This window comes from Bos taurus, chromosome 9 (assembly GCF_002263795.3).
Source record: "Bos taurus isolate L1 Dominette 01449 registration number 42190680 breed Hereford chromosome 9, ARS-UCD2.0, whole genome shotgun sequence".
NCBI classification, from domain to species: Eukaryota; Metazoa; Chordata; class Mammalia; order Artiodactyla; family Bovidae; genus Bos; species Bos taurus.
Genome location: NC_037336.1, coordinates 64868600 through 64874599, shown reverse-complemented (window position 1 = coordinate 64874599; position 6000 = coordinate 64868600). Strand labels below are relative to the sequence as shown.

General features: G+C 39.0%; 1 long non-coding RNA gene across 1 annotated transcript in view; it reads right to left on the bottom strand.

Annotated features, from left to right (window-relative positions):
* Positions 1-225: 225 nt before the first annotated feature.
* Positions 226-6000, bottom strand: part of LOC132346118 (uncharacterized) — a 30573-nt gene continuing 24798 nt past the window's right edge. The window contains exon 4 of the long non-coding RNA XR_009495834.1: positions 226-410. This is a non-coding gene — a long non-coding RNA (uncharacterized lncRNA). The remainder of the gene's footprint in view (positions 411-6000) is intronic.

Sequence of the window (6000 nt, the reverse complement as noted above, 5' to 3'; positions counted from 1 at the left end):
TTCTTTATCACTGAGCCACCTGGGAAGCCCTTGGGTTTGGGGTAGTGACCCTACATCAACCATGTGGACAGGATAAATTCCTAGCAGTGTGCAAAGTAACAACATGGACGGGACCTGAGCCACTGGATGATCCTGCGAAGAAGAGGCACCTATCCATTTCATCCACAAATTATAATGTAGAAAAAAATGAACCTCTAAAGCATTTGATGCTTCCATTTGGAGTTTCTTATTTATTTATTTTTTTGCAGCACCTTACCATAACCCTAACCAAACAGTGGCTGTTTTCCTAGGTGTTAGGTCTCTTACTGTAGACGACTAGCTGATGGATATATGTAACTTGAAAGAGTGGATGTGCTTCGTGATGCAGATGACTCTGGTCAGTCATTGTGACTTGCAGCAGAATGCAGTTTCTAGTTCAAAAATAAAAAATATATTCTTTGGTACACACAGAAAATGTTATGACATTTATTCATTCTTTATCTTTTTATGTTTGGGGGACAAATAGATGGAGGAAGAGAGACCAAGGGCCATACAAATAGAAATTTCTTGCTGATGTTGTGACCTGGATTTTGTGGTAAGAATGCATTTTAGATACTCTGGGACAGAAAGTAATACTGACTGTCAAATCTGACATAAATAGCAGCTGCTGATACCAAAAAGAACAAAGTCTCCTTGTACAAATCCGTAATTCCTTTCCCTAATGTATTACTACTTCCCTGAGGACACAATTATTATTTTGATTCACAGTGGTGTTTTACCAGCCAATAGAAACACAATAATATTAGTGCACATACTAGGATTAACACAACTCCAAGCTATGATAAGAACTAAATGCCTTTGAGCTGTCTGCATTGAACCTAACATGTGACATGTCATAAAATAATAATATTTTATGAAATGTTAATATATTATAATGCAATAAGATGAAGCACAAGCTGGAATCAGTTGCTGGGAGAAATATTAATAACCTCAGATACACAGATGACACCACCCTTATGACAGAAAGCAAAGAAGAATCAGAGAGCCTCTTGATGAAAGTGAAAGAGGAGAGTGAAAAGGTTGGCTTAAAACTCAACATTCAGAAAACTAAGATCATGGCATCCTGCCATCACTTCATGGCAAATAGATGGGGAAACAGTGGAAACAGTGGCTGACTTTATTTTTGGGGGTTCCAAAATCACTGCACATGGTGACTGCAGTCATGAAATTAAAATACACTTACTCCTTCAAAGAAAAGCTATGACCAACGTAGACAGCATATTAAAAAGCAGAGACACTATGTTGCCAACAAAGGTCCATCTAGTCAAAGCAATGGTTTTTTCCAGTAATCATGTATGTATGTGAGAGTTGGACAATAAAGAAAGCTGAGCACAGAAGAATTGATAATTTTGAACTGTGGTGTTGGAGAAGACTCTTGAGAGTCCCTTTGACTACAAGGAGATCCAACCAGTCAATCCTAAAGGAAATCATTCCTGAATATTTCATTGGAAGTACTGATGCTGAAGCTGAAACTCCAATACTTTGGCCACCTGATGGGAAGAACTGACTCATTGGAAAAGACCCTGATGCTGGGAAAGATTGAAGGCAGGAGGAGAAGGGGATGACAGAGGATGAGACGGTTGGATGGCATCACCAACGTGATGGACATGAGTTTGAGTAGGGTCTTGGAGTTGCTGATGGACAGGGAAGCCTGGCAGGCTGCAGTCCATGGGGTCGCAAAGAGTCAGACATGAATGAGCAACTGTACTGAAGATAATATATTATGATAAAAACAATAATGACAAAATTGATACTAAGGGAGTGATAAAATGATCCCTCAAAAGCATGGGTCTAATTCACTCCCTACATTTCAAAAATTTAACATCTTTCTAGTCATTTTTCTAGAATTAGTTTGGGACCAATGTAGTGGTTCATCCAAATTCCCTTTATAACATGTATGTGTAACTCCTCTCCCAGCAAGGGGTTCATGTGACACTAATTAACCTATACATGGATTTAACAGGAAAAAGAAAGTCTAAATAACTGAGCTAATCAAACAAGCTATGTCTGGTGGTTCTATCTGTAAAGACTCTGCCTGCAGTGCAGGAGATTGCCTGCGATGCAGGAGTGCTATGTTTGATCCCTGTGTTGGGAAGATCCCATGGAGAAGCAAATGGCAACCCACTCCAATATTCTTGCCCAGGAAACCCCATGGACAGGGGAGCCTGAGGCGCTAGAGTCCATGAAGTCATGAGAGTCAGACACAACTTAGAGACTAAATCACCACCATGTTAAAAGTACATATGCGGAATTCAAAATGCTATAGTTGATTTCCTACTACCATAATTACATCATAAGTAGTTAAGAAAAGGAATATCATACATACCTAGATCATTGGGAAGGCATTAATGGTTAATTGCCAGTTCAAATCTTTGTGAAAAATATTCCCAAAGTATGCAATACTCTTCCTATCAGACACTGATGAGCAAATAATGGGCATTTAAGTATTCTCTGGTGTATCTGTGGCCCAAGACTTAGTGAGGGGCAAGAATTGTGTTTTAACCACCAAGTAATCATCCTGCTCTGATTAAACATATACTTTAGCAACAATTTCTAGAAGACACTTAAGTTTTCATGCAAAAAACAATTGAACTGTTGCTGAATTCCTGCCTATATGGTTTCTCTTTATAGCATCTGAATTAGTTTGACAGGTGAAGCTATAGTTGACCTCTAAAATGTGGCAGTGAGAAATCTGGCTTAGTGACAAGAAGACTCAAATCAGGAAATGAGGGAAAATAGCAATCCAGAGAATAATGGCTGAAAGAAGAACATTAATACTAAATAATGAAGAAGAATGTAAACAGATAAGCGATTCAGAGAGCCCTAGATATTTAAAAGGCTGAAAGAGGGATGGTAAAGATAAAAAATGATAAGACCTGTCATGAAGAACAAAGTCAGTGTGTGTGCATTATTCAGTTTAAGGAATTAGAGTCACAAGGTCAAGTGTGGGTAACATTAAATATGAATAATGAGGAATAATATCAGTAAAAAGTAAGTTAGTTTCATAAATCAATTCCAGAGCAACTTGGCTGGGGGATGGAGAAAAGGAGAACAGAGGATAATCCACTGTAGCCTGTTGAAATGTCAGGATCTATTACCAATTACCAAATATCAATATGGTCATGCAACATGTCAGTGTTTGGGGTCATCAAACGGTGCATTCCATTGACCAGTGGGACCTACAGGATTTGCACTTTGAAGTGTGTTTAAACAAAACAAAATAGAACTAAACAGAAAACACTGGCATTTCTAAGAGGAGGGAATCGTATGTGCAATGGCAGATGGAGACAAGAACACATGGGCTCCCATCACCATGTGTTATCCCAGGACGATCTCTGAGGCGACCTTGGAGGGAACCCTTTTTCTGCCATTTTGCAGTGTGGACAATGCCAAGGAAGAAGCTGCTATAAAGGGTAAGCAAGAGGGGAAGATCTGGAATGAAGATTTGGGCAACAGTCATACTTCAAGGTTAAGGGCCAGAGCTCCTGCTCTTCATGCTCTCCCACTGGGAGTAGTCCAGGCAGGAGGAACGGGGATGGGCCCCTTGAGGAAGAAGGGGGACACTGGAGTCAGCCACTAACAACAGATTAAAGCCAAATGTAAATAGTGTGCCGGACACATGTGGGCTGCAGAGAGAGGGGTGATGAATAAGCACGCATCCAGACAAGGACTTCAAAAAGAAGGCGGCTGAGCGATGATGATAATGATTCAGTGCCTTCACCAATGACTTGGGAGGAGCAGAGAATGTGAGGAAAATAAAAAAGAAGTGTCTGCATTTATCAAAGCATTTGACAAAGGAGAGGGGGCTGCACAATTAGAGGGAACAAATCATCAGGACAGGAGAGGGAAAGAGGCTGTGGGCCATGTGGAAAGAAGAAATCCAATGATGGGAGAGCAGTGTTATAAAATGATAGATTAATCCACTCTCACTGAAATGTACTGAATACAAACTAATAATACAGCTTTAATCCAAGAGAGTTCTGAGTCCCATCTGGCTAGCACTGGTTTCTACCTGCTTTGGGATCATCTCTATTCATAGGCTCTTTCTCCCTTTAGAGAAGGCTGATATCCAGCAGGTACCCATGGGCAGGGCCTGACCAGGTGTTAACTGTGCCCATACCATACCTAATTGGGCAGTGTTTATATACTATGCATTGCTACAAGGTTTGATTATCATCCATGCCTTCAATTGTTCTATGATAATACAGATCTTTCTTGACTTACAATGGAGTTGTCGTTGTTTAGTAGCTAAGTCGTGTCTGACTCTTTGTGACCCCATGGACTGTAGCCCACCAGGCTCCTCTGTCCATTGGATTTCCCAGGCAAAAATAAATACTGGAGTAAGTTGCCATTTCCTCCTCCAGGAGATCTTCTTGACACAGGAATCGAACTCACATCTCCTGCATTCTTTACCAGTGAGCCACCATGGAAGCCCAAATAGAGTCACATCCTGATAAACTCATTGTGAGTTGAAAACATAATTCAAAAATGCATTTAATAACCTAACCTAGTGAACATCATAGGTTAACCTAGCCTTCCTTAAATGTACTTAGAACCCTTACATTAGCCTAGGACAAAAATCACTTAACACAAAGTCTACTTTATGTGTTGACTATATACTTTATTGAATACTGTACTGACAGTGGAAAGCAAAAAAAAAGAATGGTTGTATGGGTACAGAATGGCTTTAAATGTATTGGCTGTTTACCCTCTTGACGGCAGGGATGACTGGAAGTTACAATCCCTTGATGTTGTGTCATGGAAGAGGATTGTTACACATTTAGCTAGCCTGGGAAAACCTCAAAATTCAAAATTCGAAGTATAGTGGCTACTGAGTGCACATCTCTTTTGGACCATTGAAAACTTCAGAAATCATTAAGTTGAATCGTCCTAAGCCCAAGACTGTCTATATTCTGAACCCATTTGAACTAAGTATTTCTTAAAATTATAGTTGATGCACAATGTTACGAGTTACAGGTGTATCATAACTGTATATTCACATTTTTTGAAGGTGATACTCCATTTATAGTTATAGCTTATTTTATGCATAATAGTTTGTACTTCTACTCCTATATTGTCCCTGCCCTTCCCTCTCCCCACTGGTAACCACTAGTTTGTTCTCCGTATTTGTGAGTCTGCTTTTTCATTTACTCACTAGCTTGTTGGATTTTTTAGATTTCACATATAAGTGATATCATACAGTATATGTCTTTCTCTTCCTGATTTATTTCACTTAGCATAATACCCTCCAAGTCCATCCATGTTGTTTCAAGTGGCAAAATTTTATCCTTTTTTTATGGTTGAGTAGTATTTGATTGTATCTATGTACCACATCTTTATTCTTTATTCATTCCATCTGTTGACAGACACTTAAGTTGCTTCCATGATACAAAAATGTAAATTATGCTGCTATGAATATTAGGCTGCATGTATCTTTTCAAATTAGTGGGGTTCTTTCCCCCCATATATATATCCAGGAATGGTATTGCTGGGTCATATGGTAAATCTATTTTTAAGTTTTTTGAGGAGAATCCATACTGTTTTCCACAGTGGCTGCACCAATTTACATGCCCATAAACTTTGTATGAAGTTTACCTTTTCTGCACATCCTTGCCAACATTTATTATTTATGTTCTTTTTTATGATAACCATTCTAACGGGTATGAGGTGATATCTCACCAGATGAGATATGCAAGTAGTTTTGACTCGTGTTTCCCTGATAATTAGCGAGACTGAGTATCTTTTCATGTGTCTACTGGCCATCTGTATTTTCTCTTTGGAAAAATATCTATTTGGATCTTCTGTCCATTTTTTAACTGGCTTGCTTGCTTTTTGGATGTTGAGTTTGTACAAGCAGTTTGTGTATTTTGGAAAAGCTCTTGTCAGTCAAATAATTTGCAAATATTTTCTCATACTCTGCAGGTTGTATTTTTGTTTTGTTTATGGTTTTTTTTGCTGTGC